This window comes from Halichoerus grypus, chromosome 13, assembly GCF_964656455.1.
Source record: "Halichoerus grypus chromosome 13, mHalGry1.hap1.1, whole genome shotgun sequence".
Lineage (NCBI taxonomy): Eukaryota > Metazoa > Chordata > Mammalia > Carnivora > Phocidae > Halichoerus > Halichoerus grypus.
Genome location: NC_135724.1, coordinates 64,411,460 through 64,426,898, shown reverse-complemented (window position 1 = coordinate 64,426,898; position 15,439 = coordinate 64,411,460). Strand labels below are relative to the sequence as shown.

Sequence of the window (15,439 nt, the reverse complement as noted above, 5' to 3'; positions counted from 1 at the left end):
ACTTGTCAATGTGTCTCACTCAAACCCACCAGCACCTCCTTACATCGCAGCCTCCTTGCTAGTGCCACCATTTCCCCCTCCTGCCCACAGCTCCAAGAGTGAAAAAGGGAATCTGACGCTGGCCTATCCTTCCTTACCTCTTGTTCACACCTCAGCTCCTGGCAGCCTGGCTTTGGCCCCCCTCCCTGCACTGAGAATGTTCTCATTAGGGTCATCAGTGGCCTCCCAGGCACGAAACTTCATCCGTGAACTTTGGTCTTTACTTTCTTTGACCTCTCCATGGAGGTGGCACTGACCCTCCCTTGGGACTGTCTTGTTCTTTGGCTTGCATCGCATGGTGGTTTTGATGGCCTGCTCAGCCTCCGGCTGGTGGAGGTACATGGGACCCCACCCACCCTTTCGCCCCTGTGCACACACTCCTGGTGGGGCTGACTGCATCCTCCATCCTCTATGCGTGCAGCTCTAACTGTGGCCACATCACATCTCCAGCCTAGCTCACCCTCTTGTCCCCTGCCATCCCCAGGCATACCTCCACTTTCATCTCCCTGAGGTACATCCTCAGCTCTACCTGCCAAGGGCTGAGCTCATCCCCTACACCTGCCCCCACACCTCCAGCCTTTTCCTTTCTGTTCTCTCTCTGTGATAAGGGTCCCTGATTTTCCAAACCAGAACACGGGACTCATTCCTGACTCATTTTCCTTCCTGAAAACCCAAATAGTTACTGTGTCCCATGGAGTCAGTTTTCTAAATACCAAATATCTCTTCCACCCTGTCTTCCATTACCATGGTCTTAGATCACTAATCTAACGTGGATTTTGGCAATGGCCTCCTGCTTACTTACTCTAGTGGCCCATGTTGCCACAGTGACAGTACAGATCTGCCATGTCTATCCCCACCACTAACAAGGCCTCGACCATGATCCTTCAAGACTGGGTTGGTGTAAACTCTGTGGCCCCAGCTCTCAAGCGTCTCCCCTTCCCAGCACTGCCCTGCCTCCCCTTCCACCCGCATGGACTTCCTGAACACCCTGGCTTATCCATTGGGTTCGCATGCTGCTCCTGCCTGGAATACCTGGAATATCTTCTTCATTTGGCCACCTCCTAATTATCCTTCTAGCCTCATTACTCCCTCCACATTCAGTGTTAGACCCCTTCCCCGTGTTTAATAGTCTCACCAGCTCCTTGCATTGTAATGGTTTATTTACAGCTTTTTCCAAAGTCGGCTAGAACACGGCCTCCATGAGGGCCGGGCCTGAGTCTGTCCTTTACACCTGCTGCACCTGTGTCTAGTCCAGTGCCTGGCCTGGAGGAGGTGCTCCATGGATCTTCGTTGAATGGATGAATGAATTCCTGAAAGCCAAAGATAACTCCTGCTCAAAGGGTGGGGTCTCATGAAAGGAATTTTGTCATCAGATTTTAAGTTCAGGAAGCACTTGTCCAGTTTGGTACTATACTGAAAATATTAATACTTTCTAAAAAACAAGAGCAATACATTATTCTTCTTGACAGAGGCAGAAGCGAACATACAGTGCCATACTATAGGCTGAGCTAGGTTAAAGGTTCTAGTTTTGTGGAAGGGGACTGTTTATCACCACTGCCAGGCCTCACACTTTGAGTTAACACACATGTACACACATGGTAATATCAACCTGGCATGTACTGTGGGTAATGAGGGCAGTCAGGAGGCAAGAAAAGGTATGTAAAAATTGCATAGTACAGTGGGATGTTCATAAGGGTTTGTCAGTTTTCTTAATGCCAAGCTTTTTTTTTTAAAGATTTTATTTACTTATTTGAGAGAGAGAGAGAGAGAGATATTGACAGAGATAGTGAGAGAGCACCAGCAGGGAGGAGAGGGAGAAGCAGGCTCCCCACTGAGCAGGGAGTCGGATGCGGGACTTGATCCCAGGATCCTGGCATCTTGACCTGAGCCGAAGGCAGATGCTTAACCGACTGAGCCAGCCACCCAGGCACTTCTAATGCCAAGATTTTTATAAACAGTTGGAAGAAAAAGTTTCAAAACAAATCCCATGAAAACTTATAAAGGGAGAATTAAGCCAGACCCCAAAGCTACACTTTTAAGACAGCCTGATAATTCAGTTACCCTAAAAATACAGCAAAAAGTTTCCACTTGTTCAGATCTAGGATTTAAGGGTGTCAAAAAAAAGAAAATGGGCCCCAAATCGAGTTGCTTATGCTAATCCCCACATCACAAAACCGATAATCACAGTTTTGAGTTTCCTAGAAATGAAATATATTTTTTTAAGATTTTATTTATTTATTTGACAGAGATAAAGACATAGCGAGAGAGGGAACACAAGCAGGGGGAGTGGGAGAGGGAGAAGCAGGCTTCCCGTGGAGCAGGGAGACCGATGTGGGGCTCGACCCCAGGACCCTGGGATCATGACCTGAGCCGAAGGCAGAGGCTTAACGGCTGAGCCACCCAGGCGCCCCTAGAAATGAAATCTTAAACCTGTCAATCTGGAATCGCCTGATGAGCACAAGTTAGGTAATCTGCTTCATACACCCCTGTTATCCCCTAAGGAAAAGTAACCTTGCAATAATCAACCCGATTTTTAACCTAGTATAATTTCCTTGTTTCTGCTCCCTGCTGGTTATGAAAGCCTTTCATTTTGTGCAGCAACTTGGAGCTCCTTTCTTTCAGTTAGATGGGATGCTGCCTGATTCAAATCAAGTTTTGCTCAAATAAACTCTTAAAAATTTTAATATGCCCGAGTTTATCATTAAACGAGGTTAAAGATAAATTTTTATATTTGAATTCTAGTAAGATTTAGATGATCATATATGATGAATAATACACCCAAGAAGTTAATATGTCAATACAATAATAATAATATGTTCAGTGTAAAACAGCCTCTCCTAGTTGTTCACTCATTGCGGGCACTGTGCTAGTCCTTCCCATGGAGTAATTTCTGTAGCATTTGCAATAACCCTAAAAGGAACTATTGTCGCCATTACTTTATAGGAGCTTCGAGGGGCGAGTAAGGGGTGTATCTGGGATGTAAACCCTTGTATCCCAGCTGTAATAGCTGCACTACACGACCTAGAGTGTGCTCCACAGTACGCAGCTAAACATTCCAAAACAGAGAAGTAATGTCCGTACGCAGGGATGCAACATTTCTTAATGAGAAATGCAAAGGTAGTTTCACCCAGTCTGTTATCAAGTAGGCGATCAAGACACCTTCCCCTCCCCCCCTTTAAGCCAATCATCTGGCCTTTTCCTAGTCTGGTCTCGGAAATTAATCCTCATTTGTGTTTTAAACCATGGGATCAGAATCCAAAATCGCAGCTGGCTCACCTGCAGTGGCGGGAGCGGAGCTTTTGGGGAGCACCGAGCGCAGCCTGAGCCACAGGCAGGGCGAGCCTCTGTTGCCAGGCAACGGCTGTGCGGCGGCGGCGCCCGCTCCCGACGCGCACACCCACCCGCGGCGAGCAAGGGCAGCCCGGCCGCTGCCGGCCCGCGGAGGGGGCGGCGGCCGGGGCCGGGAACCGCCCGTGCCGGCCTAGGAGGGGGGCGGGGCCGGGGGAGGCCCTGGGCCCATGGAGCAGGATTGGGAAGGCACAGAGTCTGGGGCAAAAGGACAAAGGTCAAAGTGGTGGCCTCCTTACTCCTGCCGATATTTAAGACAGGCTGTCTCAAGTGTTAGTGCATTTGGAAGTTTAATTATTTAAATTTTGTTTACACTTAGTTTTGTGAATTTTGAATCATGATTTTTTTTTTTTAAGATTTTTGTTTATTTTTTGACAGAGAGAGACAGCAAGAGAGGGAACACAAGCAGGGGGAGTGGGAGAGAGAGAAGCAGGCTTCCCGCCGAGCAGGGAGCCCGATGCGGGGCTCCATCGATCCCGGGCTCCATCGATTTGGGGCTTGATGGATACGGGGCTCGATAGATACGGGGCTCGATCCCAGAACTCTGGGACCATGACCTGAGCCGAAGGCAGACCCTTAACGACTGAGCCACCCAGGCGCCCCTTGAATCATGATTTTAAAATATGGTTTTGTTTCAGACCCTCTGATTGAAGTTGGCCCATGTTGGGATAAAACTGCCCCTGTTCTCTGGTGAGCTGGACTCAAGTCGGCGACAGCAATACGACGAACAGCATTTGTTTCTCACTATAAGGAGGCTCTCCGCAGATTCAATTAACAATGGAGATGAAAAATTCAAGGCACCTCTTTTCGTGTATGACAGGCCTAGATCGCTATTTAAAAATGTATTAACTGGTCTCATGGTGGCGTTTTATACTTTCAAGGTTACTAAAGGTTAAAACGGCACTAAGATTTTTAGAACGGATATATCCAAAGATTTAGAAGAAAAGGAACAAAAAAGTTCAGGAAAGGTGATTAGTCCCTAATTCAATGCAAGGGTAGTGCTCCAAGAAACTACAGGCTACAGCCAGTTTTGCAAACCCGAAGGTGCCAGAATGGCCACGGGGGCAGGGGATGGTGTGCACACAGCCCTCGTACGGCTTCCTGCCACGTTAGACAACTTGCTGTGGTTTCTCTCTCTCTCTCTCTTTAAGATTTTATTTATTTATTCGAGAGACAGACAGAGTGAGAGCTCGAGCGAACACAAGCAGGGGGAGTGGCAGGCAGAGGCAGAGGGAGAAGCAGACTCCCCGCTGAGCAGGGACCCCAATGGGGGACTCGATCCCAGGACCCCGGGATCATGACCTGAGCCGACGGCAAGACGCTTAACTGACTGAGCCACCCAGGTGCCCCATCTCTCTTTTTTTTCTTAGTGTCTTGGCGGAAATAACCTGTGCAGATTATTTTCCCTTCTTAGCCTTGGAGCTTGCTCCATGACCTAATTACCATACACTTTAAAAATACTGTGGTAAAACGTTTTACATTTTTTATAGAAAATCCGGGAAACTGACTCCATTTACCCTTTCTGTACATAATACTCTGCAATCAAATACTTGAGAATTTATTGAAATGATTTGTCCTTTTTCTCCCTTACTTCTACAGCTGAAGTGATATTATGTAGTTTTTGGAAGGTCCATCCATAAAGGGTAGTGATGCAGTCTTTTTAACTGACAACTTGGAAAACCAAAGCAGCGAATCAGTAGGAAAGGGATGTTAACCGTCTTTGACTCTGCCCTGTGTCCAAAAACCCAGGACTGAAATATCCTCATTGGAATACACAACTCAGTGTCATAGACAGGAGTTTCATTACAGTATAAAAACACGAGTTGAGAGGCTACTGAATAAGTTAAAACAAAACAACAATAAAAATCCCATAAAGCAGAATGGGAAATCTGCAAACAAAATGAAACTATTACAGTTTTGCAGTTCAAAACATCAGTGAAAGCCACCAAATGGGGTCAGGTTATGAGACAGGGACATCAGAAGGGCAGTCTGTGGACTGTCAGCATACTGCAAGAGAAACCACACACATCAAAGTTGCATTCAATACACATTTTCCAAACAGAAATCAAATAAGGGGCTCAAGGACCGGAGGAGGAGAGAAAAGTAGCCCTCAAACCATGAAGATTAGCATCCCTAGCTATTTAATCCCTATCTTCAACCTCAAATAGCCTAACAAAATATGGAACTACAGTAGATTTTCAGACACCTGTTGTTTAATTCAGAGATTTTAATATTGATGTAAAGTTGCAAAGATAGTCTAAACAGTTTCAAAGATATTTCTTTCTTTACTAATTAACAAATATCAGGTATAAAATGTAGAACTTGCAAACAAATCTACCATATGTGAATAAAGCTTAAATGTTTTCTTTTTCTTTTTCTTTTTAAAAAGCTTTTGTTTTAATTCCAGTTAGTTAACATATAGTGTTATACTAGTTTCAGGTGTACGATATAGTGATTCAACACTTGCATACATCATCTGGTGCTCATCACGACAAGTGCACTCCTTACTCCCTGGCACCTGTTTTACAACCCCCCCCCCCCCCCGCCGTTTGTTCTCTATAGTTAGGAGTCTGTTTCCTGAATAAAGCTTAAATCTTAAGGAATCTTTTATGATAAAAAAAATAGTTTTAGCACTTAGTTCTAGATGCCATGAGTTTTCTATTCCTCAGATAACTATACTCACCAACATAATTTTTTTTAAAAGATTTTGCTTATTTATTTGACAGAGAGAGAGAGAGCACAAGAAGGGGGAACAGCAGGCAGAGGGAGAGGGAGAAGCAGGCTCCCCGCTGAGCAGGGAACCAGAAGCAGGGCTCCATCCCAGGACCCTTGGGATCACGACCTGAGCTGAAGGCAGATGCTTAACTGACTGAGCCACCCAGGTGCCCCATAATTTTTTTTTAAATATTCAATCTCATGCAATCTCTGGGGTTATAAGAATGTGTCCAATGACTAAGAGTTCTCTTCAAACCTATTTTTTATAAAGTGAATCACCCTCTTCCCCTGATTTGGAGCAAAAAGAGACAAACAATACAATGTGCATTTTAAATGCTTACCAACGTTCTCTTGGTGTCAGTGAGGTGCCCTTGTGCGAAGTCAGAGCTTCACGAGGCACGGTGACATGAAGCCTAGTTTTAACACACTGATTCGGGGTTGGACTTCAGCAACGCCTACCTACCTCACAACTGTTCTCATAATTTAAGCAAATCCAATAACAATATGCTATATAAAGCAAGATAGCTAAGAGAATACACTTTTGTGTATACACAACATAGATTCATGGCATTGAACTTGTGTTTATTTCTTCCTACAGGCCATCATCTGTAGAGATGTACCACAAAGAGGGTAAGGAAGCTCGGAGGCCAATTTTTACCTTCTTGAGCAGTTGGGGAAATAAGACTAGCATACTTTCATCATTCAGAGGGCAATGTGTGATAATATGCATGAACCCAGAGCTGGGAGGTGTGGTAGGGCCCCTGGGGGGATGGGAGGGTCCATGGGATTGGCAAAAGCTTCACCAGGGAGGAGGGACCCCAGGTGTGCCTTGAAAAACGGGGTTGGACCAGGTAGGGAGAAGGAGCACACTTCAGACGAGGAGGATCTGCATAAGTAAAAGCAAGGGAGAGGGAGTAGGTATTGTATAGGAGGGAATGGGACATACAGCGCACACTGTGTCTCTGAGGTGGGGCGAAGCTAGTGAGCCACAGGAAAATATAGATTCTTGGTATGGCAATTTTTCTTTTTCTTTTAATTTATTTGACAGAGAGAGAGATAGCCAGAGAGGGAACACAAGCAGGTGGAGCAGGAGAGGGAGAAGCAGGCTTCCCGCCGAGCAGGAAGCCCGATGCGGGGCTCGATCCCAGGACCCTGGGATCATGACCTGAGCCGAAGGCAGATGCTTATAGACTCAGCCACCCAGGCGCCCCGGTACGGCAATTTTTCTTAAGGTAAAATCTCTCCTATGGTGTGTGTAGCTTAGTGGTTAAGAGCATGGGTTGCTGAGCAAGAATGGCTGGGCTCAAATCCCTCTTCTGCTGTGCGGTTCTGTTTCTTTCTCTGTAAATGGGTGAGGACGATGGCACTCACCCCACAGAGTTATGGCAAGAATGACAGAAATCAATTCATCTTATCACAGTGCCTGGCAAATAGCAAGGTCTCAATAAATGTAGCAATTATTATCATTCAACATTAATTTAACAAATACATATCCATTTAACTTCTCTACATGAAGCAGCATGTTGTCCTCGAGGAGCTCCTGATTTTTTTCTACTAGGCAGAAACACAAGCAATGACATATAGCACAGCTAACACAGATTTGTTGAGAGGCTACCTACACTCAGCTGAGCTAAGTACTAGCTGCTAGTTGGGAACATAAAGGCAATGAGACGTGTTGGAAATGAAAAAAAAAAAAAGCACAGGTGATGGATGAATGGATCAACAAAATGTGGTCTATGTGTATGATAAAGTAGGATTCTGCTTTAAAAAGGAAGGACATTTGGGGTGCCCAGGTGGCTCAGTCACTTAGGTGTCCGATTCTTGATTTTGGCTTGAGTCATGATCTCAGGGTCATGAGATCGAGCCCCGTGCTGGGCTGTGTTCTGGGCGAGGAGCCTGCTTGAGGATTCTCTCCCTCTCCCTCTGTGCCTCTCCCCATCCCCCCACTCCACTCGCATGCACTCTCTCTCTTTAAAAAAATTAAAAATAAAAAATAAAATAAAAAGGAAGAACATTCTAAAATATGCTGCAACATGGATAAGACTTAAAGACATTATGCTAAGTGAAAAAAGTCAGTCACAAAGGGACATTTACTGTTTGATCCCACTTCTGTGAGGGACCTCGAGTGGTCAGATTCCTAGAGACGGCCAGTAGAATGGTGGTGGCCTGGGGCGGGGGAATGGGGACTTAGTGTTTTTTTTTTTTTTAAAGATTTTTTAATTTATTTATTAGGGAGAGAGAGAGAAAGCACAAGCAGGGGGAGTGGCAGGCAGAGGGAAAAGCAGGCTCCTCGCTGAGCGGGGAGCCCAATGCGGAACTCGATCCCAGGACCCTGGGATCATGACTTGAGCCGAAGGCAGACGCCTAACCGACTGAGCCACCCAGGTGTCCCTTTTTTTTTTTTTTTTAAGATTGGGGACTTAGTGTTCAATGGGCACAGATTTTCTGTTTGGGAAGATGAACAATTCTGCAGATGGATGGAGGTAGTGGCTGTGCACAACAATGGGAATGCACTTAATGTCACAGAACTGTACCCTTAAAAATGGTGAATATGGTAAATTTTATGTTATGTGTATTTTACCACACGAAAAACAAGAAAAAATTCACATGTAGAATCTTCATCATGACAATGATGGAAGAGAGAAATCTTTCTCCGTTGTGGTTTCGGGATATTTGTTTTTAATTTTTTGATTAGATTTAAGGGACTTTAAGTCCTTGTTTAGAAACACTTGCTGCAATTATAGTTTCTTACCAGCAGGTGGCAATGTAGAGCTGGAAGGACAGGGGGAGCTGGAAGGATGCTTTATAGTGGTACATTTACATTCATTCATTCACCATTATTTTTTTGAATGCCTATGCATACATAGCCTTGAGATTTTAAGGATTAATTAGGCATTATCCCCCAGCTCAGGCAGTTTACTATTCTAGTAGAGAGGGACAGACATGCAATCAAGTAAATGAGGTAAAGTTCTCTGAATTCTGTAGAGATTACAGCGGGAACCCGTAGGTGTGTGTGGTCAATTATAAAAGTGAAGAAAAAAATATCATTTCCTTTCCTGGAGAAATGCATGCTTAACTTTGCTAGTCACCTTTCATCTTAATTTAAAAAAGACACTGAAAGGTGCTTTATGTCTAGCGCCTCATATGATCATCACAGCAGCCTACCAGATGCACATTATTATCCATATTTTGCAGATAAGGCTGTTGGCCTGAAGGCCCTACAGGGTCCTGAAAGGGGTGGAGCACCTGTCTGATCGCAAAGTCTGTGCCTTTTCCAGAAGGAACTCTCCGGCCCTTCCAGATTGAAAAAAAAATCACACCATTCTTCTTCCACTAATTCCAAAAGGAAAAATCAAACAAGCCCATCTCCTTTCTAACTCAGTTAGGCAGATTAATCTGCATATAATGACTGATGAATTAATTAACTCTTTGCCCAGTTGCCTTAGCAACTGGTTTCTTTTAGAATTTGGCTTGGTTACAGAGTTTAAAGCAACAGTGTTCCTTTGACAACAGTCAAATTGTATATGAAATTAAATGGAACATAGACACATTTTTTTACCACACGTGGGAACTATGTAGCTTTCTCAGAAAAGTTGGAATGGCTCTTCCTAAAGCTTGCAGGGCTGTTGACAAAGAACAAGGGAGATAGAGCCTAGTATTTGTCTATATTTGCCATTACATGATTTGTTTACATTTGTCATTAAGTAGGAATGATTCAACAGATTTAAACTATAAATAAATGAAAGACTGACATTCAAAAGAGGTCTTTGACTGCAGATAAATCCCAATCCATCTTAGATGTATTATAGGATTGAACAAATACAGAAATGTGTTAATATTGTTATTGACAGCCAGGATTTTCAGAGAGGAAGAATGATGTACAAATACAGAATGAGGGAAGGCAAGGGAAAGCCTGTGAGGATGAACTGGGATTGTAGTGGTCGCTGTGAAATCATAATTTCCAAAATATATATGTATATGTTGATAGTACGGGCATGCACGTTTGTACATCTGTATGCATACATATATACATGTGTACAGATATATGTATATATAGTTGACCTTGAACAATGCAAGGTTGGGATGTCGACCCCCTGCACAGTTGAAAATCTGTGTATAACTTTTAACTCTTCAAAAACTTAACTATAGGGGTGCTTGGGTGGCTCAGTCGGTTAAGCATCTGCCTTTGGCTCAGGTCCTGATCCCAGGGTCCTGGGATCGAGCCCCGCATCAGGCTCCTTGCTCAGCAGAGAGCCTGCTTCTCCCTCTCCCTCTGGCCCCTCAAATAAATAAATTCTTAAAAAAAACAAAAAGACCCCCAAACTTAACTACTAGTAGCCTACTGTTGACCAGAAGACTTACTGTTAACATAAACAATTGATTAAATACATATTTTGTATATGTATTTTATATTCTTAAAATAAAGTAAGCTAGAGAAAAGAAGATGTTATTAAGAAAATCATAAGGAAGAGAAAATATATTTATGGTACTGTACTGTATTAAAAAAACTGCATATAGGTGGATTTGTGCAGCACAAATTTGTGTTGTTCAAGGGTCAAGTGTACATGCATGTATTTCTTCATTTTGTCTGCTGAAAAGGCCAAGAAGTTAAGACACTCCAACAGCAGTGAGCGCACCTCCTGCCCAGGTCTGAGTCTTAGTCTTACTTATTACCACAAGGAACCAGGGCTCCTCAGAGAAATGGATGATACCAGCCTGGGGGGCAGGGTAGCTGCAAGGTAAGCCTGGAACATGGTCACACCAGAAAGTAAGAAAGTGCTTTAGAACTGTTGGGGGTATGTCAATGGGACACAAGAACCAGGTCAAAGGGGCTCTCATTTAGTCAAATCTGGGATGATAGGAGCACCCAAATATTTGGGTACAGAAATGAATTCTAAACCACTGAAAAATATAGGAATATTATGCGTCCGTGCCAATAACAAAGAGATAAATAAATAAATGGGGGAGAAGGGAGGGCTCTTGCTAGCTAGCTGCTAGAGAATGTGAACAGAGTCCTGGAACGGGAGAATCAGCATTTGCAACCAGCATAGCGAAGTTTGGGTCAGGCAAGATCCAGAAACAGAGGCTCAATCTGGGGAACTTTTTTTTTTTTTTAAAGATTTTATTCATTTGTTTGAGAGAGAGAGAGTACGAGAGAGAGAAAGCACGAGAGAGAGAGAGAGAGAGAGAGAGAGAGCACAAGTGGAGGGGAGGAGCAGAGAGAGAGGGAGAAGCAGGGAGCCCGACTCGGGGCTCGATCCCAGGACCCTGAGATCACGACCTGAGCCGAAGGCAGACCCTTAACTGATTGGGCCACCCAGGCGCCCCTAGGGGAACATTTTTTTTTTAGAGATTTTATTTTTTAAGTAATCTCTACACCGAACATGGGGCTTGAACTCACGACCCCAAGATCGAGAGTTGTATGTGCTTCTGACTGAGCCAGCCACAGAGGAGTATTTTCATGAGGAATAGAATTTCTGTACGGTTTCCTCACAGACTGCTCATCAGTTGCAGAGTAAAACATAATAACTAGTCAGTGGAGAAACTAGACAACAATTTGGGTAATTAAAATTAACACTATCAAAGGAGGAGGGGTGGACATCGTCTGCGTCCAGATGCAGATCCTGAGAAGGACACTCGTCATCTAGGTAGTATTCTGGCCAGGGAGGCATAACCTGAACCTAAGTCAGGAGGAAACATCGGGCAAACCTGAACTTTAACAGAAGGGAGGGAGGGGGACTGTAGTCCCAACCCAAGCCTGGATCCCGTGCTGGAGGGGCAAATCTATACAATCTATACAAGACATAATCGGCTCAACTGATGAAACTGGAATACGGATGGGAAATTAGGTGTATTGATGGCGTCAGTGTTAAACTCACCGAAGTTGCTACCTGCACCTCGTTTCTGTAAGATGAGTGCACGCTGAAGTCTCTTAGGGGTAAAGGGCCGTGATGCTGACTACCGACTCTCAAATGAGTAAGGAAAAAATCATATATCTATATCTAGACCAAAGATTCATAGAAAGAATGCAAATGATAAGGCATATGAGGCAAATGCTAGCAACAGGTGAATCTGGGCAACAGATATCTGAGAGTTCTTTGTCTTCTTTTTTTTTTTTTTGGTTAAGATTTATTTATTTATTTGAGAAAGAGAGAGCCCACATGTGCACTTGCATGCACACAAGTTGGGGGAGGGACAGAGGGAGAGAATCTTCAAGCGGACTCCCCACTGCACGTGAGCCAGATGTGGGGCTGATCCCATGACCCCTGAGATCACTACCTGAGCTGCAACCAAGAGTCAGATGCTTATCTGACTGAGCCACCCAGTCACCCCCCTGAATAAAAGGGGAAGGCGCCCCCTTCCAAATAAAAAGTTAAACAAAACAACACCAGAGGGATTCTTTGCTCCACAAAAGGCTCAAAAACGCGTTAAGAATCAAGTGCCCCTAGGGCATCTAGTTTTGCACAGAGTTCTCTCCAGGCTGTGTGTCCTTGTTCAGTCAACAACCTACACAGCCGCAATATTTCTGTTCATGTCCTTTAGTGGTACATCGAGTGCATGGAGTACAGTAATAACATGGTGTTAATGTTGGACAGCTGAGAGCACCTGACCACCCTCAGCCTCTGTGATTATTAGAGCTCCTTTAGCTTTGCGGTTGTCAAGTCTCCGAAAATCACTTGCTGTCCTGCTGCCATCAAATGGGTCCTCGGCGGTTCCACGTGGGACTCACACCACACACCCATTTGGCCTGGAAAGAGCTGTCTCCAATGGTGGCAGACTGGGTCTGTGGGAAGTTTCAAATATTCAAATAAGAAATGTAAGTCAGGCCTGTGTCCCTTCAGTGCTGAGGTGCTGGCAGGCCCGTTAGCCCCCATGTCCACTGCCTTATGTGCAGCAGAAAGGATTCCAGGCGGGGTGTTCTCTTGGTTTCGCAGACCCACGCCTTTGTGCCCAGGAGGCTGGCCTCTGCAGACCGCTTCGTCTGGGCTCCTGTTCCCAGCTGCCGAGGGTGCAGAGGGGACGGAAGGATGGGAGTAGAGGTCAGAGTGCTTCCTGCAGCTGTCTCCCTGTCCAGCTGTGGTCTGGCTGTGACTTTCTCCTTCACTGAAAGCCGCAGTTCCTGGCCAGAGGCCCTTCGCTCGGCTCCAAGAACTGCTGTGGCCTCCTGCCCCTCAGGCCTGGGCTGGCGATGGCCCCCTGCTGTTGCCAGCTCTGGGATGCCACGCCATCCCTTCTTGGTTTCCCGAACCCTCTGCAAACTTTTATAGATAATATATTCATCAAGCTCCCTTAAATAACGTGGTTTGAATGGGACAGTTGTTTTCTGTCAGGATCCTGACCCGAACGGGTTCCTTCCTCTGAGCGGATGTGTCTCTGTGCCAGGCCCATGGTTTGGGAAGCAGAGCCACCTGGATTTGAGAGTCCACTGCTATGTTGGGCAGGTGTCCCCGTGCTGTGATCTGACATGCTTTCAGAAGGAAGAATAATCCCCACACTGGAAAGATGAGGGAAGGGGCAAGTGGGGGTTCAATCTACACAGAACTAGAGGCCCAGCCAGGGCGGCGAAGACAATACACATTACGAGGAAGAGTGGAAGGGAGAAACATTCAGAAAAACTTGCAAGAACTTGGGGGGTCGGGGCAAGGGAGAGTGGAAAAATGCTCAAGATCCTTAGAATTGACTAGAAGATAATATATCGAACGTGAAGCATTTGTGGGTCATTATTGCAAAGAAGCAAGCTATGCTTCTACAAAGATGATTAAGATAACGTACAAGCTAATTTCGTAGGCACCATATAAATATTTGGCCACATGTATGTTTTTCAAGTTTTGATTTTGAACTTACAAAATGTTGTAATAGCATAAAATTTTTCTGCATACCCTTCACCCAGAGCCTTCCTTGTTAGCATGTTGCTGCATTTGCTTTATCATACGCTCTATGTTTTCATACTTCATATGCAGATGCTTTCTCCAGAACTATCTGAGGGTAAGATGCAGACATTCTGTCCTTGTCAATGCGTATTTCCTAAGAACGAGATTCTCTCACTGAACCACAAACATCACTACAGTCCTATTAGCTAATCTACAGTCCACATTCAAACTGTCTATCTTTTTTAGTACATCTGGGAAACGTCCACCCCGCAGTTGATGTGGGAAAACTATGAAGGATGCTTTTCATGCGCCGAAGGAGGATGTGACCACCAGCAGCTTCCAAACAGCACAGCAAAATCTCCTCTCCAACAAGGGCCTGCCCCTCAGGGCCTTTTGCAAATAGGGGTTGCAGAATTCTGTTGCAAATCTTTCAAGACAAATGCTATACAAAGGCATTGTCCAGGGTGCCTGGTGCTTTTTCAAATCCTCATTCAGGAGATTACCTTTACTATTATTTAGCTTTCAAATTAGTTAAAAATAAAATCAATGCCTCCACATTAGAAATAAAACCTCACACAAGTATCTTTAATAAAAGCAATCTCATTCCACCCGTGGAAAGAAAACAATAGTTCTGGAGGCACACTGTTGGCCCAGGGGAAGGGGAGGTTTTCACTTTTGCTTCTGCCCTTCCGCATTCTCTGCACTTTTTACAATTAATTTGTGTTCTTTTTTTAAAAAAGATTTTATTTATTTTTGAGAGAGAGAGAGCAAGCGCACAAGCAGGGGGAACGGCAGGCAGAGGGAGAAGCAGGCTCCCCGCTGAGCAGGGAGCCCGATACGGGACTTGATCCTAGGACCCTGGGATCATGACCTGAGCCGAAGGCAGATGGTTAACCAACTGAGCCACCCAGGCTCCCGCAGGAGACTTTTTAAAAAAAGGTTTTATTGTGGAAATTTTCAAAGATATGCAAAAGTAGACAGAAGAGTATAATGAGTCCTATGTAAAATAATCGACAATATTGCTAATGTCATAAAATACGCAGTCACGGTCAGTGTGGGAGAAGGCTCTTGACACCGGGCCTCAGGTTTCAATGAGAGTTCCCACACTCTAGTTCCAAGATCTGAATGTCTCAAGGACCTCTGGATATCCATCCTCTTGCCAATCCCAAGCTGGGAATGATTGCTGCAGGATTAGTGGTGAAGTATAGTGAGATGAAGAATGTGACTTTCCTGGCTGCTGATGTTATTTGATCAGGTACATTGGAACAGAAACTAAAAATACATCCTATACTTACAAAAACACACACCCAACTCCAGGCACAATTCCTACAATAGAGTAGGAGAGTGACAAAATCTTTATTGATCCCATGTTGATTGTATGCTAGGAATGTGGTCATTTCTTTGTCATCCCCCCACCTTTCCTTTAAAAGCTGAATATAGAACAGTATATAAAGTACAGTATATAC

At 44.7% G+C, this 15,439-nt stretch overlaps 1 protein-coding gene across 2 annotated transcripts in view; it reads right to left on the bottom strand.

The window, feature by feature from the left end:
- Positions 1-15,439, bottom strand: part of GNAL (G protein subunit alpha L) — a 141,582-nt gene that overhangs the window by 102,512 nt on the left and 23,631 nt on the right. The gene's annotated exons all lie outside the window — the stretch shown is intronic.